The sequence below is a fragment of the Bufo gargarizans genome, chromosome 1 (genome assembly GCF_014858855.1).
Source record: "Bufo gargarizans isolate SCDJY-AF-19 chromosome 1, ASM1485885v1, whole genome shotgun sequence".
Taxonomy (NCBI): Eukaryota; Metazoa; Chordata; class Amphibia; order Anura; family Bufonidae; genus Bufo; species Bufo gargarizans.
The window spans coordinates 102070452-102097279 of record NC_058080.1 but is presented as its reverse complement, the minus strand read 5'-3'; positions in this window follow the sequence as shown (position 1 = coordinate 102097279).

The following is a 26828-nucleotide window of genomic DNA, read 5'->3' as shown; positions in this document are numbered from 1 at the left end:
GGATAGGCATAAGGCCATCCTTCATATAAGATAGGGCCAAGGGCTATTCATAGTATTCAGTATATTGGGCAGACTAGATGGGCCAAATGTTTCTTATCTGCCGACACATTCTATGTTTCTATGTTTCTGATTAAAGATTCTGTCCTATTCTTTCCCTCACAGCAGCAGAATCCTATCCCTACACTAATCAGAGCAGAGTGACGTGCAGCGCTAGTGACTCCAGCTTATATAGAGGCTGGGTCACAATCTGCACTGGCCAATCACAGCCATGCCATTAGTAGGCATGGCTGTGATGGCTTCTAAGGGCACAGAGTTAAACTCTTGTTGATTGGCTGCTCTGCAGCCTTTCAAAAAGCACCATAAAATAGCCGAACACCAAACCCGAACCCGAACTTTTACTGAAAATGTTTTACTGAAAGGTCCAAAAATCCTAAACTTCGGTACGAACCCGAACTTTAAAGTTCAGGTTCACTCAACCCTAATCACGGACCCATTTAAGTTGAATGGATCTCGATCCATCCAGGACGTCGCACGGATGTTACCCATGCAGGTCCCCTATGCACGGAACAGGCCTTACTGTATAAACTGTATAAAGTGCATTTAGACTTTTTATTTAGAGTAATTTGCCAGGTACTAGAAAAAACGTTTAGGCATTTACTTAAATTGACTTAATTTGTCTAAAGAAAGGGTGATTGTGGCTTCAGGTTATCATTTAATTTGTTCAGCTCAGATGGATCTGTCATGATTCTCACATGCTGAATGAGAATCAACTAAATATGATTTTGTGGTATATTACAAAGCTACTTTGAACACTGGCTGGATTATTTTATTTAATAAGAGCAAGTAGGTCAGTGGAAAATATATTTTACTAAACCGCTCGAGAGGTCGTCTTTTGAACATTGCAGATTGCTGCAATCTGCTGTTTAGGTGCTGGTATGGTGTGAGCACAGGCAAGCACTGCTAAGGGGTTGCTCCACTTAGCTGTCAACTGTCAGATTATGATTATTGTATTTATTTTTTCAGAAAAAAAAACTTTAATTAAACCCTGAGCGTTCTTATCACTTCCCTTTAGGTACATCAAGCCTTATTCAATACAGACAGTGACAACTGTCACCAGAAAGAAGATTAATATGAAAGTGTAGAATCCTGCCGGGAAAAGTTAAGCTAGAATTGGTTCCGTTTTGCATTTATGAAAACACATTTTGGGGCATATCCGAGCATTCCAAAATTAATATATACAAGCTAGCATCAAACCCAGAATGCTTTTTGATTATGGGGATGTTAGAATGGGTTTCAGCAATACTTTTATTTTTATTTGCTATTAAGCTACACTGAAGGCTATCTATAATTCCAGAGCTAAACCAGATTTAACATTTTTCATGCTTATGAACTATTTCCTAGAACTTTGACGGGTCTTCCACAGAGTCTCTATACAGAAATAGGACAGATTAAAGTCAATCATTAACCCCTTTCAGGGCCATTTTCTCACTTTATGTATGAATGAAGCTGATTGCTGTTAATGACCCCTTCAATAGGCTATATATAATATATTGCAAATATTCTCAGTGTTTTAAGGATATCTAGTAGGGTTGGGCGAATCGAAGTCAAACTAATTTACTTTCCGATCCTAATTTTAGGACAAATTTGTTTCGCTGCAAAGCCGAATTTCTTCACACTTCGTGGTAACTAACCAATTTTACCTGAGGTGGTGGTAAAAACAAAAAAAATACATACTCACCTCATTCATTTGAGTTCAAAGAGGCTGTCGTGGCCACCTTGACTGAGATTTCGCATGGTGTCTTCAATTATATTTGCATGGTGAAAATTTTGTGGTTTTTTACATTTTGTGTGAACATTTGTGTTTTTTACATTTTTAACACAAGGTAAGAAGTGTAGAAGTGATTAATATATTCAAGGTGATTTGTCAAAACTGCAAACATTAAACATGTTTTGAAGTTTACAAACAGACTTAAGTTGCTTGTAAGCAATGTTTGGTCAGTGATTTCTATTAGTGACTGTAAACCAAAACTAGGTGCTGGTCAAATACACAGAACATGTGCAAATCTCTCTATGATGTGTAGAGTCCTTTCCTGTTTTTGCTTACAATTACTGATGTAAAACTGCTACCAGCCTTCCTTGGAGGGAGTCTGTCACCACAATTTGCCCTTATAGACCACTTACATAGCACTATAGCATAACTATAGATCAGTCAAATGGTACCTTTGTCTTTTTGTTTGGATGTTCACCAGGGGCAAAAACAGAGTTTTATTCATATGTAAATGAGGGCTCGCAAGTGCCCAGGGGTGGCGTTCGGGCAGTAAGTGCCCAGGCAGCTTGTCCGTCTTCTCACATAACCCCTCCCCAGCCTGTTGCTTGGCCCGCCCTGTAAGTCTCTTACGTCATCCACTGGCGGATATCCCGTCCACGCATGCGCACTGCATGGAATGATGCTGCTGCCCACAATGGTCATCACAGTGCGCATGCGCCAGTGGGATATCGGCCAGTACACTGGATGACGTAAGAGGCGGGCCAAGCAACAGGCTGGGGAGGGGTTATGTGAGAAGACGGACAAGCTGCCTGGGCACTTACAGCCCGAACGCCGCCTCTGGGCACTTGCGAGCCCTCATTTACATATGAATAAAACTCAGTTTTTGCCCCTGGTGAACATCCAAACAAAAAGACAAAGGTACCATTTGACTGATCTATAGTTATGCTACAGTGCTATGTAAGTGGTCTATAAGGGCAAATTGTGGTGACAGACTCCCTTTAACCACTGTGTTTGGTAGAAAGCTAATGCTACCCTAGATTCTTCAACAGAGTCCAGCTCAAGGCCATAAAGGGATCCAGGTTACATCTGAGGAGCAAGATAGGAGAAAACTGGTGTGAGATAGCTAGAGGCAGACCATCCAGAATGACCAGGGTGCAATGAGTTGTAGACAAGCAGGGTCACAACCAGGAGAGAAAGATTTTGGAAAAAAACTGACAATGCAGAAACAAGCCACAAGCCACAGAGTAAAAAAACAGATTGACAGATGAGAAGTTAATCCATTAAAGAAGCTACAGTTAGGATACCAGGAGCATTAGTAAAGACCAAATCAGCAGATGAGAGGTTAATCAAGAAACCAAGCCACAGTCAGATTATTAGTTCAAATGCAGTAATAAAAAGCAACACAAGATGCAAGAGTCTAGATTCCCAATACCACAGGCAGAGACAGCAGTGAGCACAGGGCTCCGCCTAAGGCCTAATACACACGACCGTAGTTCTAGTATGCATCCGATCCACAGTTTTTACAACTCGGGTGCGGACCCATTCACTTTAACGGGGCCGCAAAAGATGCGGACAGCACTCCGTGTGCTGTCCGCATCCTTTGCTCCGTTCCGTGGCCCTGCAAAAAAAATATAACATGTCCTATTCTTGTCTGTTTTGCGGACAAGAATAGGCATTTCTACAATGGGCCGCCCGTTCCGTTCCGCAAATTGTGGAAGGCACATGGGCGGCTTCCATTTTTGCGGATCCGCGGTTAGCGGACCGCAAAAAAAACGGAACGGTGGCGTGCATGAGGCCTTAGTCTGTAACTGAGCCAGAATCCTTATTGGTTCGGTGAATAGTCTCAAAGAGAAGATGACAAACCAGGGGCTTAGCTGGTCAGCATAGCAACCCTCTAAAACAGCCTAGCAATGGATGTTAGCTAGAAAATTTCCTTCAAGTACTCCCCCTTCTTTGAGGAGCCAATGGACCATTATGTCTAGGGCCAGATTTGAGTGGAAATTCCTTATGAAAAGAACAAGTCAAACAATCCACATCTACAGAACAAGCTGGTGCCTCTTATGGCAGAGGGTGTGAAACCACTATGTCAACAAATAGATATGACTTTGGGCTACTCCTAAGGGCATTATCCTAGCACTCCCCTAGTTTTTGCCCTTTTGTCCCTAAGTATGGATCTGGACTTCACTTCAGATGAACCACCAGGTCGCTACCTCCTGGACTAGTCTCTGTGTGGTTGATAGCTGAGCAACAGGCATCTGAGACACTTGTGCAGAGCAATGAGGGTCAGGCAAAATCATAGTCAGGGAGAGGCTGAGGTCAGGACAGGCAGAGGACATGTTATATAGGAAATGGTCCGAGGTCAGGGTGGGTAGTGAAAGGCCAATACAGAGGTGAGACACAGGTCAGGTCAGGCAACAGAGGGTCAAAATCCAGGAAATTAGGAGAAAGTTGGTACATACAACAGAAATAGCACACCACACCCAACATTCATGACATGCATGCTGCTGATTCTCTGTAATGCAATAACTTATTGAAAGGGCATGTTCAAAATAATAGCAGTGTGGAGTTCAATGAGTGAGGTCATTCATTCTTTGGAAAACAGGTGGCAATTATTGCCTTTATTTAATGAAGGAAGGAAGCAAATGTTGTACATGCTGGTTACAGTGCATTTCTCTCTGAAATTCTGAGGAAATGGTCATTCCAGACATTGTTCAGAAGAACAATTTACCTTAAATAAAAAGTTGATTGGAGAGGGGAAAACATAGAAGTACAGAAAATGATAGGCTGCTCAGCTAAAATGATCGCAAATGCATTAAAATGGCAACCAAAACCTGAAAGATGTGGAAGAAAGCAAAAGACTACCATTCAAATGGATAGAAGAATAGCCAAAATGGCAAGGACTCAGCCAACAATCAGCTCCAGGAATATCAAAGAAGGTCTAAAGTTACCTGTGAGTACTGTCACAATTAGAAGATGCCTATGTGAAGCCAAGTTATCTGCAAATAGCCCCCACAAAGTCCCACTGTTGAAAAAAAGACACGTGCTGAAGAGGGTACAATTTGCCAAAGAGCACATTGACTGGCCTAAAGAGACATTTTGTGGACTGATGAAAGTAAGATTGTTCTTTTTGGGTCTAGTGGCCGGAGACAGTTTATCAGGTGACCCCCAAACACTGAATTCAACCCACAGTACACTGTGAATACAGAGAAGCATGGTGGTGCATCATGATATGGGTATGTTTCTCATACTAAGGTGTTGGGCCTATTTATCGCATACCAGGGAACATGGATCAGTTTGAATACATCAGAATACTTGAAGAGGTCATGCTGCCTTATGCTGAAGAGGCAATGCCCTTGAAATGGGTGTTCCAACAAGACAACGACCCCAAACACACCAGTAAACGTGCAACATCTTGGTTCCAGACCAACAAGATTGACGTTATGGAGTGGTCAGCCCAATCCCCGATCTTAATCCAATAGAAAACTTGTGGGGTGACATAAAAAATGCAATTTCTGAGGCAAAACCAAGAAATAGAGAAAAACTGTGGAATGTAGTCCAATCATCCTGGGCTGGAATACCTGTTCTCAGGTGCCAGAGGTTGGTTGACTCCATGCAACATAGATGTACAGCAGTTCTCAGAAACAGTGGGTATACAACTAAATATTAGTTAAGTGATTGAAAGGAAATCTAAATCTTCAAACATTTTTCAGTTTATATAGTGAATGTTTGAGTTTGTAAAGAAGAATATAAACACTGCTATTTTTTTGAACAGTCTAATATTCACTTTTCTTCCATTTTTTTAGAGGAACAACACAAATTTGATATATTTTTTTCATGTTTTGATTTGGAGTAGGAAATGAATGGAAATTAGAAGGACTTTGAGCTTTATTCACTTTTTTAAACACACTGCTATTATTTTTAACACAACTGTATATAGCACAATACAGCATGTATTGCACTATATTGAAACAGGGATCAGACCATGAAATGTTGAAGTGCCTGTACTAGGACAAAAATAAAAAGTGTAAAAAAAATGTGTTTTATAAAAAGAAAAAAAAAGAAAAGGGGCATTTTCCCCTTCATCAAGTGATTGTTTTTATAAAGAAAAAGAAAAATTAATAAAAATAGAAAAATTTGATATTGCTGCGTCTATAACGACCGGCTCCATAAAAATATCACATGATCTACCCCCTCAGGTGAACTCTGTAAAGAAAAAAAAACTGCCAAAACAGCAATTTTTTGCCCCAAAAAAGTGTAATGTACTCAAAAATGGTACAAAAAAACATAACTTTTCCTGCAGAAATAGAGCCCATACACAAGATGATCAGCAGAAAACATGATCTATTTTGTTAGATGAAGGTCATAAAAAAACAAAAAATAAAAACAGTGCCAGAACTGCCATTTTTATTTGTTACCTTGCCTCATAAAAGCATAATATTGAGAGATCAAAAATCATGTGTACCCCAAATTAGTACCAATAAAACTATCACCTTATCCCACAGTTTCCAAAATGGAGTCACTTTTTGTGTGTTTCTACTGTAAGAGTGCATCAGGAGGTCTTCAAATGCGACATGGCAACTTAAAATTATTCCAGTGAAAGCTGCTGCCGCCGTGCCTGATCACACCCTCTGTGACCGTAATTGTTAAACCACTGGTCCCTGATACCCCAGTAATGCCCCCGATAATCTTTCCCACTGTACCCAGTAATGTCCCTCACTGCCCTCAGCAATGTCTCCCACTGCCCTCATTAGGGTCCCCCAATGCCCCCCAGTAGTGCCCCCCACTTCCTCCAGCAATGTCCCCAGTAGTGTCCCCCACTGCCCCCAGTCTTCATGTAATAGGGCCCGGCATTGTCACTGTACTTCATGCCCGGCCCCGTCAGAGCTCATCTACGTGATATGCGCTCCAGGCCCCCAGCATCAGGCCCTAGATCTGCCCTACTAGAATTTGGCACAAATTAAATAGGTGGACAGAGCCTGACTAACAATGGTTAGGCTTCACCCACCTGCTTAATTTGTGACTAGTTTTAATAGGGCAGCGCGGGGGCCTGATGCTGGAGGCCTGGAGTACATATCATGCAGGTGAGCCCAGGCCCGGTATGAAGTACAGTGAAAATGCCAGGTCCGTTACATGTGAGCACTGGCTCTAGTCCATGCTCTTTAAATTGAACATAGAGCTGTGCTGCTTCTTTGAAAGATCCTGACGACAGGTTCAGAAGGAAAAAAGCAACTTCCAAATGAAAGTAATTTAGCTGCAGGGATTACTACATGCCCTTGCCTGATATGGATTTCTAAGTGCCAGATCCCCCAGTCACCCTCTTGACCTTGCAGGTAAACTATCTCTGCAATGTAGCCAAGTTTATAGCCTGGATTACCATAGATGTCTTCTGCTGGATCAAGTGATAGGGAAGCTGCAGAGATGAAGGCTTCCTCCAAGCATAGACACATGAGCTGCAAGGACTGTGACATCCCTCTCCCAGATGGTTATGGATTTAACACAGGTCATCAGTGTCGTCCGCAGGATTCTTCAGTATGTGACATGGTAGTCTGGATGAAGAATTATGTCCAAGATTCCATGAAAGATTCCAGATTGTGGGTGAAATTATTTCTACTTCCTCAAAGAATAGGTGATTCAAGGGAAATACTTAGCAAAAAATTGTAGTGATCCATCTGGTCAGGGGACCAAGATGTTGATCCAGGGGAAGTTTTCTAATCCACCTCTAGCAAGCCTGGGGCCTTGGACAAGGTCAGACTGACCTACCAGAGTACCAGAGGATCCTCCAGTGGACCCAGGCTGTTTAGGGAAATATTAATTATGGAAATTTATGCAAATCTCAATAATTATTATTCATAAATAGGCGTGAGTTGTCTAGTGATGCCTCGGCCTATTTATACCATTTAATATCTAACTATGTTAGTCAGCTAGCTAATTGCCTAACTAGCTACCTCTGTCGCCTATTCATTCCACTGAACTAAACTAAGTGCAACTTACTACTATACTACAGCGGCGACTACTAAAAACACGCTGTATTATGAACAATAAAGAATATTTATTACACAATACAATTCTAATAATACGCTATATCTCTATATATTTATAGATTAATGATCAAACATAGATCAATGATATCGCTTGACAAAGGCCCCAGTGTGTGGGCTGAAACGTTGCCTGGGAATAAATGAGTCATCACCTTTTACCACATTTGGAGTGCTGCCTATTCTTTGGATACACTATATTGGAGGAAAGGTTGTCCACCTTTTCAAAGGATTTTGAACCCTAACTACTTTTTTTGCACTGTGCGTCTGTTACTATTAGTTTTTTTTATAGATCAATGGATATAAATATATATACATATAGTTGTACACACCGCAGTAAAGTAACAGTACGACAATAAACACTATACAAGCCTAATTGTCCAGTTGTCGGTCTCTTACCCCACCTCCCCATCAGCAGGCACATTCCAGAGGGGGGGGGGGAGCAACCAGGGGAGCTACTGGACACAGTTTTACTGCACCTATATATTTATAGATACTTGGGGCACATCTATAAATATATATGCATATATAGAAAAATGGGGTATATATAACTGGGGACAAATAAACATATACATATATATTTATTTTTATATATATATATATATATATATATATATATATTTATATATACTCATAGATGTTTGGGGCACATCCATAAATATATACCATAAATCAATAAGCCCACCTACATATATACATTATATACATAGAGACAGGGCTTTTTTTCTGGCGGAACGCACCGGAACGGCGTTCCGCCACCTTTTGACATCGCAGCCTGCCGTGCTCCAGCATCGCAGGCTGCGATGTATCAGCGTGGAGGGACTGGGAGGAGGAGCTGGGGGCCGGTGCGTTCACTGTGCTCCGGCCCCCAGCTCCAGTAGAGTTATAGAATGTGGAAAATGAATAATGATTCTATTCATGCTGCCCCCTCTGTGTACTTTATAACATTCAATATATCCATCCGATCCTACTCACAGGGGCAGGGCTACTGTTCTCTTAATGCAGGGCGGCCGGGCAGATGAGCGGCAGCGTCACTGACTGACGTCACGTGCCTGCGCCGCCTACTTCATAAAGTAGGCAGCGCAGGCACGTGACGTCAGTCAGTGACGATGCCGCTCGTCTGCCTGGCCGGCCTGCATTAAGAGAACAGTAGCCCTGCCCCTGTGAGTAGGATCGGATGGACATATTGAATGTTATAAAGTACACAGAGGGGGCAGCATGAATTGAAGAATCATTATTCATTTTCCACATTCTATAACTCTACTGGAGCGGCAATGGGGGGTCTGTGGATGGCACTGTTAAGGGGGGGGGGGGTCTGGATGGCACTGTTAAGGGGTGGGGGGGGTCTGTGGATGGCACTGTTAAGGGGTGGGGGGGGTCTGTGGATGGCACTGTTATGGGGTGGGGGGTCTGTGGATGGCACTGTTATGGGGTGGGGGGGTCTGTGGATGGCACTGTTATGGGGTGGGGGGGTCTGTGGATGGCACTGTTATGGGGTGGGGGGGTCTGTGGATGGCACTGTTATGGGGTGGGGGGGTCTGTGGATGGCACTGTTATGGGGTGGGGGGGGTCTGTGGATGGCACTGTTATGGGGTGGGGGGGGGTCTGTGGATGGCACTGTTATGGGGTGGGGGGGGGTCTGTGGATGGCACTGTTATGGGGTGGGGGGGGGTCTGTGGATGGCACTGTTATGGGGTGGGGGGGTCTGTGGATGGCACTGTTATGGGGTGGGGGGGTCTGTGGATGGCACTGTTAAGGGATGGGGGGGGTCTGTGGATGGCACTGTTAAGGGGTGGGGGGGGGGTCTGTGGATGGCACTGTTATGGGGTGGGGGGGTCTGTGGATGGCACTGTTATGGGGTGGGGGGTCTGTGGATGGCACTGTTATAGGATGGGGGGGGGTCTGTGGATGGCACTGTTATAGGATGGGGGATCTGTGGATGCCATCCACAGATCCCCCATAACAGTGCCATCCACAGATCCCCCATTAACAGTGCCATCCCCATCTGGGGGGTTTCTTTGCTGGGCTGGACTTTTAAAACCCCACTCAAATTTTTCTTGCATCCCTGTTCTCTAAAGGGGCGGTTTTAGGGGGCGGTCCTAGGGGTGGGTAGGGGCGTGGCCAGGGAGGGGGGGGGTGAGTTCCACCACCTTTTCTCTGAGAAAAAAAGCCCTGCATAGAGATGTATGCTGACCAGGGGGCATACATACATCTCTATGTATACACCTACCCCCTGAACAGGCTTATGAAAAAGGGTAAATATATATATATGCATATACAGTACAGACCAAAAGTTTGGACACACCTTCTCATTCAAAGAGTTTTCTTTATTTTTATGACTATGAAAATTGTAGATTCACACTGAAGGCATCAAAACTATGAATTAACACATGTGGAATTATATACGTAACAAAAAAGTGTGAAACAACTGAAAATATGTAATATTCTAGGTTCTTCAAAGTAGCCACCTTTTGCTTTGATTTCTGCTTTGCACACTCTTGACATTCTCTTGATGAGCGTCAAGAGGTAGTCACCTGAAATGGTCTTCCAACAGTCTTGAAGGAGTTCCCAGAGATGCTTAGCACTTGTTGGCCCTTTTGCCTTCACTCTGCGGTCCAGCTCACCTCAAACCATCTTGATTGGGTTCAGGTTCGGTGACTGTGGAGGCCAGGTCATCTGGCGCAGCACCCCATCACTCTCCTTCATGGTCAAATAGCCCTTACACAGCCTGTAGGTGTGTTTGGGGTCATTGTCGTGTTAAAAAATAAATCATGGTCCAACTAAACGCAAACCGGATGGAATAGCATGCCGCTGCAAGATGCTGTGGTAGCCATGCTGGTTCAGTATGCCTTCAATTTTGAATAAATCCCCAACAGTGTCACCAGCAAAGCACCCCCACATCATCACACCTCCTCCTCCATGCTTCACGGTGTGAACCAGGCATGTAGAGTCCATCCGTTCACCTTTTCTGCGTCGCACAAAGACACGGTGGTTGGAACCAAAGATCTCAAATTTGGACTCATCAGACCAAAGGACAGATTTCCACTGGTCTAATTTCCATTCCTTGTGTTCTTTAGCCCAAACAAGTCTCTTCTGCTTGTTGCCTGTCCTTAGCAGTGGTTTCCTAGCAGATATTCTATCATGAAGATCTGATTCACACAGTCTCCTCTTAACAGTTGTTCTAGAGATGTGTCTGCTGCTAGAACTCTGTGTGGCATTGACCTGGTCTCTAATCTGAGCTGGGGGACGGAGCAGCGGTCCAGCAAAATAGCAGCAGGACGGATCCGACAGGCTGAACAGCCTGCCGGATCCGTCCTGCCGCAAGTGTAAAAGTACCCTTATTCTGTCATATAAGAAGAGGGGGGGACCCCCAGAACTAGAGTGTGCCCCCCAAAAGAAGGAAGGGGCGCCCTCCTTATCACTGCTGTCATCTCTTTTTAACTTCAGATCATCAGACTCTCACTTATAATTACAGCACACACCTCTGTAGTGTCCACCATCAGACAGGGGAGGGAAGAAACCCCAGTTGGGGGGCACACTCTAGTTCTGGGGTTTCTTCCCTCCCCTGTCTGATGGTGTACACTACAGGGGTGTGTGTGCTGTAAATTTGTCATTAGTGAGAGTCTGATGATCTGAATTCTGAAGTTAAAAAGAGCTGCCTGCATACCTGCAATGATAAGGAGGGCACGGGGGCCCCAGTCCCCTTGCTTCTCTTGGGGGCCCCAAGAGAAGGAAGGGGGCAGGGGCCCCCACACCCTCCTTCACTTCAGGTCTGCAGGCAGCTCTTTTTATCTTCAGAATTCAGATCATTATCAAGTTCAACATCATCACGATACTTTACTGATCATCATAATCGTCTGAACCTTAGTTTTAAGTTCTCACAATTTTTTTTTCACTTAATTACTTACTTTTAGATTGAGGCACACTGGCACAGTCAGAACAGAAGCAGGGCAGCTGTTATAGCAGGCACTTGGCAGCCACAGGCACAGAGGCAAGACTGGAGACAGTGGAGTGAACGCCGGAGTGGAGTGGAGTGAACGCCGGAGTGGAGTGGAGACCACTGACCAGTTGAGGAGGAGGGAGCAGACTGGAGAAGGGTCAGACTCGGACCGGTCACCGGTCCCACCACAGCGCGGGCAGGCTGAGCTGAGGCACAGGCTGGCAGCAGTGAGACTGAAGCTCTCGGTCAGTCTCAGACACTGCTGTGGCGGGAATCGAGGCCACTCCCTCCTAGACTCCAGGTATAGTACACACCCCCGTGACCCCGGCCCGACCCCCTCCACCTCGGCCTCTCTCATCTGCTGCCCGGCCCTGTCGTGCCCTCACTGCCTTGCTCTCTCTTGACTCCTTCTCCCCGTCCCCAGCCGGGCCGCCCACAGACGGGCCGGCAAGTGGATGTAAAAAAGAAATGTATCAACAGGCCCCAGTGGCGTAGGGCCCCATAGCCACTGCTATGGTTGCTATGGCGATCCCTACACCACTGATTCCACATGTGTTAATTCATAGTTTTGATGCCCAGTGTGAATCTACAATTTTCATAGTCATGAAAATAAAGAAAACTCTTTGAATGAGAAGGTGTGTCCAAACTCTTGGTCTGTACTGTATGTAAGGGCAGCTGAAGCCAGCTGGGATAATCAAGGGGAAATAAAGCATAGTCCAGGCTGTCAGTCTGGGGACAGTAATGCCTGGAGAAAGTCTGGGAAGCTGGCTGCTCAGTGTGAACGGTGTTCAATAGGTGAGTTAGGAACTTCACTGTATTAGCCAGAGCCCAGATGGGCAGGTGTTTATTTTAGTTTGGCTTATGTTTTGTGGTGCTGGACCTTCACCTTACCCAGTGAACTATAACTGGTGTTGCCTGTATTGCTGGAGTGTGATAAATAAAGCAACATTTGGACTTTAACCCTGTGGTCTGCAAGAGAATCTGTCATCGCCACCCTACCTGAGAGTGTAACCCCTTACTATATATATATATATATATATATATATATATATACATATATAATATATATATAAAAATCTAAACCTTCTCTCAACACAGGCTCTGATGCAATAGCGGGTCTCAAAAGTCCAGGATTAAAAAAAAAAAAACATTTGGAGCTGCCTTGGTAGATAATCACTTACCACTAGCATCTATTTCTTTGAATCAAAACTTATTAGACATTTTTGATGATGTAGGGGTTTGGCCCCGAGAATAATTTCCTCTGGTGGGCCAAGGAACCCCAGTCAGACACTGGCCTTAAAAGTGGATGGCTCACTTAAAAAAGTGATGGTGGCAGAATGGGAACATGCAGAGAAAGGCTCCGTCCTTTCTAAAATATTCGAATTAGGATAATGGAATCAACACCTTTGACCCAATGCTGGGTATAATTACCAGATGTGGACTCAGTTACATATTTATTCCCAGAATTTTTGTACAATCACTCAGAATTGAGAAAGCTCGTTGGAAGAACGAGTGAAACGTTTTCAAGAAATCTACAGTACGTCCAGTTGCCTTGAATTATTCTTTACAGATATAAAATATTCGAAGTTATGTTCCCCATTATGAAGGAGTAGTTTTCCTGGGGTCCTCCTCCAAAAGTATATATGGAAAAAGCCAAAGGGTCTCGACTTACTCTAGTCCCAGCAGAGGATGGATCCAATGTATAGGACCCAATGGACAGATGTGCATACAACACTCTCAGGAACTGTTACACTTCCACCTTTGCCCAGTAGTGATAAGTGGCAGGGATCATATTCGAATTTGTGATATTTCGCAAATATTTCGTAGAATATTCGTCATATATTCGCAAATTCGTATATTCATTATATTCTACATTCTTTTTATTTACGCAAAAATCGGCAAGGCAATGATCGCGTAATATGCGAATATTACACGCTCAATACAGGCGTGGGTCAGAAGCGAATATATAGCACTATAGAATATAGTGCTATATATTCGTAATGACAAAATATTCTTATTTTTTTCCATCTGAACACATGATTCCTCCCTGCTTCTTGCTTGTGGGCCAATGAGTCATTGGCCCACAAGGAACTTAAAGAGGATCTTTCATCGATTATGACACTGTGAACTAAGAATACAGACATGTAGAGTGGCGCCTGGGGATCTCACTGCACTTACTATTATCCCTGGGTGCCGCTCCGTTCTCCCGCTATGCCCTCCGGTATCTCCGGCCACTAAGTTATAGTAGGCAGAGATTTCAGTCACTAAGTTATGGTAGGCGGAATCTGCCCTTGTTCTGCTCTAGCGCTGGCCAATCGCAGCGCAGAGCTCACAGCCTGGGAGGTTATTTTCTCCCAGGCTGTGAGCTCTGCAATGCGATTGGCCAGCGCTACAGAAGAACAAGGGCAGACTCCGCCTACCATAACTTTGTGACCGGAGATACCGGAGGGCATATCAGGAGAACGGAGCGGCGCCGAGGGATAATAGTAAGTGCAGTGAGATCCCCGGGCGCCGCTCTCCATGTCTGTATTCTTAGTTCACAGTGTCATAATCGGTGAAAGGTCCTCTTTAAGCAGGGAGGATTCATGACTTCGGATGGAAAAAAAGACGAATATTCTAAAAATATTAAAAAAATAATATTTAATATAGTGCTATATATTCGTAATGATGAATATTTGTCATTTTTTTCCATCTGAAGTCATGATTCCTCTCTGCTTAAGTTGCTTGTGGGCCTATGACTCATTGACCAACAAGCAAGTAGCAGGGCGGAATCGTGTGTTCAGATGGAAAAAAATGACGAATATTCGTCAGTACGAATATATAGCACTATATTCTAAATCTTAGCAAATTCTCAAAGTGCTGATATTCGAGATTAAAATTTGCTATTCAAATTTTCGTGCTCAACACTACTGCCCAGGGGTCCATAGCAGTTGCAGAAACCAAGGTCTCTAGGTTCCTTCACCAGTCCCTATTATAAAAAAGGGATATACTGGCTTCATTTAAAGGGGATGCGTCATCATAAAATAGTCTATTTTTAAATCACTTTTTATGTTAAAAATATTTTTAAATCATGTTTGGTGGTTATTTTTAACTTTCCATGTCAATATCTATATTTTAAATAGCCATAAATTCCTGCAGTTTTTGCACTAGACACTAAGCATAATAAGCACCACTTCTTGGTCTGTAAATATTAGTGATGAGCGGCAGGGGTCATATTCGAATTTGCGATATTTCGCGAATATTTTGTAGAATATTCATCGAACATTCGCAAATTCGAATATTCGTTATATTCTACGATTTTTTTACTCGAAAAATCTGCACGGTATTGATTGTGTAATATGCACATTTTCAAAATTCAAATTTTTGCATACCAATTTTTTATTGCAAATGTTTAAACTTACAACTATTAGACAAAGAAGAAATATAGCACTATATTAGCTAAAGTGCTCTATATTCAATATTTTTTTCTATTCGCTATATTGCTATAACTTAGTTTTTTCGAATATTCGTAATATTCTAAAACAAGTATATATAGCAATATAGCGAATATTCGAAAAAACGAATATAGAGCAATTTAGCTAATATAGTGCTATAATCTTCTTTGTCGAATAGTTGTAATTTTTTTCTCATCTGAAGTTCAGATTGGAAAAAAATTACAACTATAAAAAAAAGATTAGAGCACTATATTAGCTAAATTTCTCTATATTCGTTTTTTTTCGAATATTCGCTATATTGCTATAACTTTGTTTTTTCGAATATTCAAAATATTTTAGAAATTTATAATATTCGAAGAAAACGAATATAGAGCAATTTAGCTAATATAGTGCTATTATCTTTTTTTTTTATAGTTGTAATTTTTTTCCAATCTGAACTTCAGATGAGAAAAAAAATTACAACTATTAGTAGCAATATTTTAGCTAAATTGCTCTATATTAGTTTTTTTCAAATATTCTCTTCATAGCTATATATTTTTGTTTAAGAATATTAAGAATTGTCGAAAAAACGTAGTTATAGCAATAAACCGAATATTCGAGAAAAAAAAATTGAAATAAAGCAATTTAGCTAATTTAGTGCTATAATCTTTTTTGTCTAATAGTTGTACGTTGAAAAATTTGCAATAAAAATTTCGTATTACGAAAATTCGCATTACGAAAATTTGCAAACAACACTACTAAAGTCAAATATACTGCAGCCTTCTCATTGGCCCACAAGCTAGAAGCAGGGATCATGTGTACTGATTTAAAAAAAATGGAATATTCAAAATTACAAATATATATCACTATATGCAAAATATTTGTGAATTTTCGAAGTACCTATATTCGCGATAAAAACTCAAAATTAGAATATTCGTGATCAACACTAGTAAATATCATTTCTGCTTATCATTATAGGCAGGTAATGAGAGATGACGTATAGAATCACAGATACAGTCCTGATCAAAAGTTTAAGACCACTTGTAAAATGCCAAAAAATCATATTTTACATTGTTGGATCTTAACAAGGTTCCAAGTAGAGCTTCAACATGCAACAAGAAGAAATGAGAGTGAGACTAAACATTTTTTGAGCATTCAATTAATTGTAAATAACAATTAAACTGAAACAGGCTGTTTTTCAGCTGATCAAAATTTTAGGACCATATGCCTTTAAAAGGCAAAATCTGTGCAAAGATGTGGATTCATTGTAATTTTCAGTCAGGTAGTCACACGTTGTGATGGCAAAGGCAAAAAAACTCTCCCTTTTTGAACGTGGTCGGGTTGTTGAACTGCATAAGCAGGGTCTTTCACAGCGCGCCATCGCTGCTGAGGTGGGACGCAGTAAGACAGTCATTTTGGATTTCTTAAATGATCCTGAGGGTTATGGAACAAAAAAGTCAAGTGGAAGACCCCAAGAAAAATTCATCAGCACTGAGCCGGAGGATCCAATTGGCTGTCCATCAAGACACTGGACGATCCTCGACCCAAATTAAGGCACTTACTGGTGCTGACTGAAGCCCCATAACCATCAGACGGCATCTGAGACTGAAGGGCTTCAAAAACAAAAAACTTGTCTCCTTGAACGCCACAGAACTGCTTGTTTGGACTTTGCAAGAGAGCACCAAACATGGGACATTCAAAGGTGGAAGAAAGTTTTATTCTCTGATGAGAAAAAATGTAACCTTGATGGTCCTGATGGTTTGCAACGTTACTGGCATGACAAGCAGATCCCACCTGAGATGTTTTCTACGCGCCACAGTGGAGGGGGCGCCATAATGGTCTGGGGTGCTTTTTCCTTCAGTGGAACAATGGAGCTTCAGGAAGTGCAGGGGCGTCAAACGGCCGCTGGCTATGTCCAGATGTTGCAGAGAGCATTCCTCGTGACTGAGGGCCCTCGTCTGTGTGGTAACGACTGGGTTTTTCAACAGGACAATGCTACAGTACACAATGCCCGCAGGACAAGGGACTTCTTCCAGGAGAATATCATCACTCTTTTGGCCCATCCTGTGTGTTACCCTGATCTAAATCCAATTGAGAACCTTTGGGGATGGATGGCAAAGGAAGTTTGCAAAAATGGACAACAGTTCCAGACAGTAGATGGCCTTCGTGCAGCCGTCCTCACCACTTGGAGAAATGTTCCCACTCACCTCATGGAAATGCTTGCATCAAGCATGCCGAAACGTATTTTGGAAGTGATAAACAATAACAGCGGAGCTACTCATTACTGAGTTCATGTTTGGAAGTTGGATTTCTGTATGGGGGGGGGTTAGATTTTTTTTGGGGGAGGTGTGGTCCTAAACTTTTGATCAGCTGAAAAACAGCCTGTTTCAGTTTATTCGTTGTTTTCATTAAATTGAATGCTCAAAAAATGTTTTGTCCCACTCCCATTCCTTCTTGTTGCATGTTGAAGCTCTACTTGGAACCTTGTTAAGATCCAGCCATGCTAAATATGATTTTTTGCCCTTTTTCAAGTGGTCTTAAACTTTTGATCAGGACTGTATGGCCTATACAAAAACAAGACAGGTTCCACTATTCCCATAAGGTGATCGCTAAAGCATTTCTACTCCCACCTAACCTCTGCACAGATCTCAGCATGCATAAAAAACTCCCCCATAGAAGTCAATAAGGTCCATTCTGGTCCCTTGTGTCTATGGCTGATATTAGGTGGTGCAAATAGTGATGGACGAACATCGGCCGGGACGGTTCGGGAATGCGATTTCATGAACGCGATCAAATGTTTGCGAACCGCAAGTCCGCAGCAGGCCCCATTCACTTTAATGGCAGGCGAACCTGGAAAAAATTCCCACAAAAATATGTTTTTTAATCAGGGGCCATTTTTATGCATCTTAAAGGGAAATTCTCCAAAATGTGCACCTGCTGGAGCCTAGAAATGTTATATTTTAGGCCACGGGAGTACAGGCCCCAAACATTAGGCATTCACCTGACATAAAAGAAATTGTGATTATGTGGCTCGAGGTACATTATGCGGTCAATGGATACAAATTTTACTGTAGCCCAAAGGAGTACAGGCCCCAAACATTAGGCATTCACCGTACAAAAAAGATCAAGTGATTATGTGGCTGGAGGTATATTAGACGGTCATTGGATAACAATTTTACTGCAGGCCAGTGGAGTACATGCCCCAAACATTAGGCATTCACCGGACAGAAAAGGCATTTTAAGTTGCTGTATTTACAGTTGCAAGAAAAAGTATGTGAACCCTTTGGATCTATTTGGATTTCTGCACAAATTGGTCATAAAATGTGATCTGATCTTCATCTAAGTCACAACAATAGACAATCACAGTCTGCTTAAAGTAGTAACACACAAAGAATTAAATGTTACCATGTTTTTATTGAACACACCATGTAAACGTTCACAGTGTAGGTGGAAAAAGTATGTGAATCAATGAGATGAGATTGGAGGTGTTGGTTACAGCTGCCTGCCTTATAAAAAACACACACCAGTTCTGGGTTTGCTTTTCACAAGAAGCATTGCCTGATGTGAATGATGCCTCGCACAAAAGAGCTCTCAGAAGACCTACGATTAAGAATTGTTGACTTGCATAAAGCTGGAAAGGGCTTATAAAAGTATCTCCAAAAGCCTTGCTGTTCATATGTCCAGGGGAAGACAAATTGTTTATAAATGGAGAAAGTTCAGCACTGCTGCTACTCTCCCTAGGAGTGGCCATCCTGTAAAGATGACTGCAAGAGCACAGCACAGACTGCTCAATGAGGTGAAGAAGAATCCTAGAGTGTCAGCTAAAGACTTACAAAAGATATGCTAACATCCCTGTTAGCGAATCTACAATACGTAAAACACTAAACAAGAATGGATTTCATGGGAGGATACCACAGAGGAAGCCACTGCTGTCCAAAAAAACATTGCTGCACATTTACAGTTTGCACAAGAGCACCTGGATGTTCCACAGCAGTACTGGCAAAATATTCTGTGGACAGACAAAAGTAAAGTTGAGTTGTTTGGAAAAAACACACAACACTATGTGTGGAGAAAAAGAGACACAGCACACCAACATCAAAACCTCACCCCAACTGTGAAGTATGGTGGTGGGGGCATCATGGTTTGGGGCTGCTTTGCTGCGTCAGGGGCTGGACGGATTGCTATCATCGAAGGAAAAATGAATTCCCAAGTTTATCAAGACATTTTGCAGAAGAACTTAAGGCCATCTGTCCACCAGCTGAAGCTCAACAGAAGATGGGTGTTGCAAAAGGACAACGACCCAACGCATAGAAGTAAATCAACAACAGAATGGCTTAAACAGAAGAAAATACGCCTTCTGGAGTGGCCCAGTCAGAGTCCTGACCTCAACCCGATTGAGATGCTGTTGCATGACCTCAAGAAAGAGATTCACACCAGACCTCCCAAGAATATTGCTGAACTGAAACAACAGCAAAAGAGGAATGGTCAAGAATAACTCCTGAACGCAATGCACGTCTGATCTGCAACTACAGGAAACGTTTGGTTGAAGTTATTGCTGCCAAAGGAGGTTTAACCAGTTATTAAATCCAAGAGTTCACATACCTTTTCCACCTGCACTGTCAATGTTTGCATGGTGTGTTCAATAAAAACATGGTAACATTTAATTCTTTGTGTGTTATTAGTTTAAGCAGACTGTGATTGTCTATTGTTGTGACTTAGATGAAGACCAATGACCAATTTGTACAGAAATCCATATCATTCCAAAGGGTGCACATAATTTTTCTTGCAACTGTACATAGGACAGGGACCATTCTTTGTTCTGTGTGGTGGCAGATTTGTGTGGGCTGGCATGAGGAAATTCAATTAAAGTGGTTGTCAGAAGTGTTGAATTCCTCCGAGATCCATTCCTCATTCATTTTTAGAAATGTGAGGTAGTCCACACTGTCATGAGCTAGGCGAGTGCACTTATCGGTCACGATCCCCCCTGCTGCGCTAAACATTCTTTCAGACAGGACACTCAACGAAGGGCAAGCCAAGAGTTCCATGGCAAATTGTTCCAGCTCTCACCACAGGTCAAGCCTGCACACCCAGTAGTCTAGGGGTTCCTCCCTTCTCAGAGCCTCCACATCGTCCGTTAACGCGATGTAGTCAGACACCTGTAGGTCTAGGCATTCCCTGAAGCTGGATCCGGAGGGCGGCTGTTGATGGGTTGGCTCCAAGAATGGTCTCATATCCGACGTGACCAACACATCTTCAAACCGCCCTCTTCTTGCAGTCGCGGAAGGATTGGTACCCGCACCTGTTTCTCCGTGGGTGAAAATTCCTCTTCCAGCGCCTGCAACAGCAGAATGCAGCATCTCTCGCAGCAAGTCTTGGAAATTCTGCATTCTGCCAGCCCTCTGTGATGCTGGTAACATGTCCACCATTTTGTGTTTGTACCGGGGGTCTAAGTACGTTGCTACCCAGTACTGGTCCTTGCCCTTAATGCTTTTTATACGGAGGTCCCTCTTTAAACACTGGAACAGGAAGGCCCCCATTTGAACTAAATTGGAAGTGGTGGACTGCCCTAGCTCCTGCTCATCGCCCAGGAGAATGTTGTCCTCGGTCTCCTCCCCCCAGCCACGGACAACACATGGGAACCTTCCTCATCTTCCAGCTCCTGCTCCTCGACGGCTTGATCAATGACACGACGCAATGCACACTCCAGAAAGAAGGCGTAAGGTACAATGCCGCTGATGGTGCCCTGGCTGCAACTGACCAGTTTGGTGATATCATCCAATGGCCGCAGAATTCTGCATGCGTAGCGCATGAGCAGCCACTGATGCTGTGAAAAGAAACCAAGCTCCCTAGAACCTGTCCTGCTGCAGAGTTTGTAGAGGTAGTCGTTAACGGCACGTTGCTGCTGGAGCAGCCTATCAAGCATATACAAAGTGGAGTTCAAGTGCTTCGGGCTGTCACAAATCAGACATCTGACAGGCAGGTGGTGTCACCACTGAACGTCAGCAAGACAAGCCATGGCCGTGTAAGATCTCCTAAAATGGCCAAAGATTTCCTGGCCTGATCCTGGACCCTGGGGTATTTGGCAATGAATCGTTACATGACTGAGTTCAGGCCGTGTGCCATGCACGGCACGTGTGTCATTTTGCCCTGTTTCAGCACGCTCAGCACACCACTTTACCAACTGTCAAATTGAGCGGGGTTAGCCACTGACTGGCCTGTGACCGCAGAGCTGAAAGAAGTGCAGAACCAGTGTGGCTCTTGGCTTCCAGGCACAACAGCTGCAGCACAGTATGGCAACGTTTCACCTGGCACGTCGAATAGGTTCTAGGGGGCTTGAGGGGTGCAGTGGAAGTGGCAGTAGCAGTGGAAAAGGAGGAGTAAGCCGAGGAGGAGACGGAGGATGTAGTAGGAGTAGGAGAAGAAGAGGCAGGCCTGCATGCAATCCGTGGTGATAACACCAAATCCATGGGTGCCACGGGTTGCATGCTTGACAGCCGTCAGAAGGTTCACCCAGTGGGCAGTAAAAGTTCTGTACCTTTCTTGCCCGTGTTTGCTAGACCACATGTTTGTGGTCAGCTGTATCTTGGACATGGGCGGACTGACAATTTATGGGGCCCCTGGTCAATAGGAGATTATGGGGCCCCTGTGTCCCCACCCACCCTCAAGCCACACCCACACACAGCCCTACCTATATATCACACCGCCCACATCACCTATACTTGGTACAGAATAGATTTATATAATCTTTAGTGTTAACTGCATTCAGCAGATTAAAAATAGTAATAGGGTTTATTCAAATTCATTTGAATTGCAGCTGAAATTATGTAGCCCTATAGTTTAAAGGATAACTGTCACATTTAGACCCTAATTTCAATTTTCATATATGTAGCTACTAATAACATGATATTCCAGAATCAGTTACTATTAGACTGACTTACCCCATATTTAATAAGATTCAGCCCTTAGCAACCAGTCTGCATAAAACTGCAATTTCACTATTCAGTTAAGATGGCTGCCACTGCCCTCACCCTGAGGCTAATCCCACCTGCCCTCACTAGCCAGTAACAATAGCCCCCCAAAAGTGTCAGTAACCAGAGCCCTCCCCCCTAAAGGGTTAATCTCCTGCAGCACAAAGGGGTCCTCTTACCACATGTTGCTTTCATTTATACACTGAGCAGATGGCAGATCTCCCTTCCCTGTTCTGCGCTGCTCTAACTCTGCATTGTCCCAGTCTGCTGAGTGAGGGAGCGTCTGCCAAGCGCAGGGACAGGGAGAAGTGCACACAGCCCAGGCACTGTTATCAGCTGCTGAGGAGGACCTGGCTTTAATCATTTACTTACAGTCCCTGGCTGTCAGTAATCTGACTTTGCACGCAGTCTGCTTCTGCTTCCTCCGTCCTTCAACAGATAGACGGATCATGCCTAGCAACCCTATTTTAAGCAAAGGTAAAAGAAGGCAGTACAGGGAACAAAAATGTGGAATTAAGGGGCAATTAAATACACAGTGAAAAGTTGAAATAGGGCCACCAAGGTGATATTAATCACCACAAACCAATACTTCAAAAATAAATAAATATGACAGTTATACTTTAACATAGAAGACAATTAGCTTGGCTGTAGTCTAGGTGACTTGTTCTCATAGTGAATAAACCCCCTGATATGGGCTTATAAGGAGCATAGAAAATCACTGACTCCATTTTTTAGCTATACTAGATTTTTATGTTTACCACCTAACAGCTTCAACTTTGATTTCTGGTACTCACTAATCATTAAGCTTAGTGTCTTCTGCGTCTCCATCTAGCCTCCCTCACAGTCTCTTGGATATATAAGCTCTTTCTGTGATAACATGCATGTCTTTTGTCTGCTAGGTGACAGATGCAGATCAGGGGTTTATCCACTGAACAGTGGCTTGTAGTGAACTGGCAAGGGGATTGCAAAATGGACGGCCCCGCTGGCTCTCAAAATACCTGAACAATCTGATGGATGCAGGCATTGCTCATGTATTTTGAATGGAGGCAGGTGGGGGAGGGGCATAGATTTGAATGGAAGGGGCCTCACAGCAGTACAGAGTGTTTCAGTGTAGTGGTCTAGCAAGATGCAGAGATCTGTCCACTCATCTAATTTTCAAGGAGGAGGATGGAGTGAAGACAACATTCAGATGACAGACAGTGAATGGAAGAGGCTTCACAGCAGCACTGGGTATTTCAGTGCAGTGGTCTAGCATTGTGGAGTAATCTGTCCACTCATCTTATTAAATGCATATCAAGAGGGGGATGGAGAAAACATAAAGATCACAGACAATCTATGAATGGAAGGGGCGTCACAGCAGCACATAGAATGTCAGGACTCCAGGAGTCCTACTAGTACTCACTCTCACTATCAAAGTTGCGTTGCGTAGCTGGCAGGCCGGATGGAAGCGTAACATCACTCACTGCGTCACGCGCCTGCTCCTCCCACTTTATTAATGAAGCAGGCGGAGCAGGCGCATGACGAAGTGAGTGACGTTATGCTGCCGTCCGACCAGGCCTGCCTGCTGCGCTACTTTGATAGTGAGTAGTACTAGTAGTACAGACCCGGGACAGCTGCCCTACGTTAAAGAAGGCCCTGCAGGAGGAGCCTCTAATGGGGCCCCCTAGTGGCCGCGGGCCTTTGGTCCATGCCCGAGTGCCCAAATGGTCAGTGCGCCCATGTTTGGCACCAATAAGGCATCGTTAAGGTCTGGGAATGGATGGGAAAATAATTCCTCTGACTCGAGTGGAGGGGCTATAGTTGTGGTGGTGTCTTTAGGGGTGCACACAGCAGAGAATGAGGAGGGTACAGATACAGAGGATGAGAAGTGTGCAGACACAGAACAACCAACTCTGGTGCATCCTTTGACGTAATCGCACGCACCTTCTCCAACTTCCCTCTTAGGCTCCAGCCTGGTGCACCTGCTTGACCCCTACCACCCCTGCGGAATGGCCTGCCTCTTCCTTTGCCTGTCATTTTCAAAATGACCCTGTGACAAAGTCCCTATAGAAGAGCAGTATTTGTGGAAGCAGGAATATCGCAGGCCTCAATCAATATTTGGTGGAAGCTGGTATATCAAACCCCATAATCAATCTTTGGTAGAAGCCGGTGTATCACAGGCCTCAAGCAATATTTGATGGAAGCTGGTATATCAATCCCCTCTATCAGTATTTTGTGAAAAAAGGTATATAGAACCCCTTAATGAGTATTTGCTGGAAGCAGGTATTTAAAACCCCTTAATCAATATTTGCTGGAAGCTGTTGTATCGCAGGCCTCAATCAATATTTGGTGCAAGTCGGTAAATCAATCCCCTCTATTAGTATTTTGAGGAAACAGGTATATAGAGCCCCTTAATCAGTATTTGCTGGAAGCTGGTTTATCAAACCCCTTAATCAATATTTGCTGGAAGCTGGTATCCACAAGCACTGACTCCATATATGGACATAGCTATATATGGAGCCAGAGCAGGGATTCCTAAGCCGAACTAGAGTCCCGACACCCTCCCTTCTTCAGAGCAGGGGGTGTCTGGTTTAATGCTCGGGTTCTTCCATTGTGCTCGGGTGCTCGGGTGCTCTGTAGAGCAGACCACACGAGCACTTTGTTGCTCGACCAACGCTAATATTTACCCATTGACTAACTTGTGAAAGATATCTAATTGGACAGTACAAAATTTCAAACCTAAACATACATGTCTATTGGTCTTGTTAAAACTAAACAAACCTGTTGATTGTGTAGTATTGTTTTAGTGATGGCCATTGTACCTTTGGTATGTGGAGGGGAAATTACCTGTCCAGGTGCTGCTGTGTAGGCATAGGTCACATACAATAGTAACCTTTGCTGTAAAAAGTAAGTCCAATGGAAGCTAACAATAACTTTTCTCAACAGAAAACGCTATGACTGATATCCATTGTTTTAACAGCCAGGGAGACTCTGCTGGCTTAGCAAACCCTGAGGTCTAAACTTTAGCATTTGATTAAAACAAGATCTTATCAGAACTGCATGCCTCTACACATCAAATAGGAGTTGTAAATAGCTATTCACAAAGTCTCTGATTGTAACTATGACTACCCCCTGATTAAATGTCCTCCAATGTTAAATCAATGTGATGGCAATGTATGAACATTGTGTATAATTCATAGATAAATGTATCTTGTATACCAATAATCGTTGAGGTCACAGTTGTCCCTATTGACAAATATGGTGGCTTCTCCAAAGGGCCTGAGTATGGGACAGGTGTCTCTAATGAGCTGCCACTGTCTGGCTGCAAAACAACACATGATCTCTGATGAGGTGTTCTGGTACTGTACATGACAAAATCATTAATTGCTGTAGGCTCCTCATATGGACACTGTAGTATATGCAAGGTGGAACATTGTGGTTCAAGTGTTTCAATGGCAGACTGTTCTGTCACTGGAAGTCCAGGAGGACGTTCCTTGCACATAAAAATGGCTGAAATTTGAGGACAGTGTCTTGGACATGGCCAGCACCCTCTACAAACCACTGTACTTTCTCAAAAAGCATTGCACTACATAGGGTGAGGACGTGATGACTTGAGGGTGTAACGTTGTGCTCTCCCTCCTCCCTTAATGCCGGCACACCTCTGGATCATGCACTGAATGCTCCCCTGGATCGCAGTCTTGAAATCACCGCTGACCCCTTTACTTCTCCCCGGACGCTGAGATGCATCACGGATAGAGGTTCACTTAATTGCCTTGGGGGGTGAGAGCGCGATGTCCTGGGCACCGCCCCCCCCCCTCCGTGTTTGTTCGCTGTGGTGGTCCGCTCCGTGTGTCTTCTGGCTTCATTGGGCTGGCTCAGTCCGCGGCTGTCTGCTGTCCGGTTGTCTCCCTGCCAATGTGTTCTCTGGCTGTCCCCCTGCTGCTGGCTTGACCTCCCTGCCTGGAGTCCGGATTTCTAGTCTTCCTGTGTGCATTATCTCGTGGTCTTGAGGTTGTGTTTCTGAGGTTGTCCTATATTGATGCTTTGGATTTATGCTGCGAGTTGCGAGTGGAGACAGAACTTGAAGATCTTGGTTTGGTGAGATCCATCCTTGTCCCCCCCCCCCATCCCCCGTTTGGACTTTTTTCTTTTTCCCTTTGTTCCATGTTGTTTGTGCTCTTTTTTCTCCCCTCACCTAACTCCAGTTTTAATTTTTCACCCCCCAACTATGTTAACTAACTACTAACTCCCTACCGTTTCTGATTGGAAGTGGAAAAAGAAAAGGGGGATAATAGCAAGTATACTGTGATCAGTAAAAACGAAAGTATACTGATAAATAAATAAAAGAAATGAACAAGGGAAAAGAAGATAAAGGAGGAAGGAAGAGGAAAAGGGGAGAAAAGGGGAAAAAAAGTAAGGAGAAAGAGCAAAGAGACTAATTCCAAAATACAAGAAAAAAAAAGGGGGGGGGGACTTAATCTAAAAAGAACAGGAAAGAAAGAAGAAAAAAAAATGAGAAAAAAATTGCAGATGGCTCCCAAACAGAATAGTCGATTCGACTGTTCAAATCAGGGCAGAAATCAATAGAGTCTGCTAAAATTTACCAATTTTTGAGATTAACAAATTTAAGCACCAGGTCTGGACAAAAAGGGAGACAAGATATTAATGTAAAGAAAAACATTTCCGAATCTAGATCGGAGGACTTACCGGAGGGGGATCCTGATA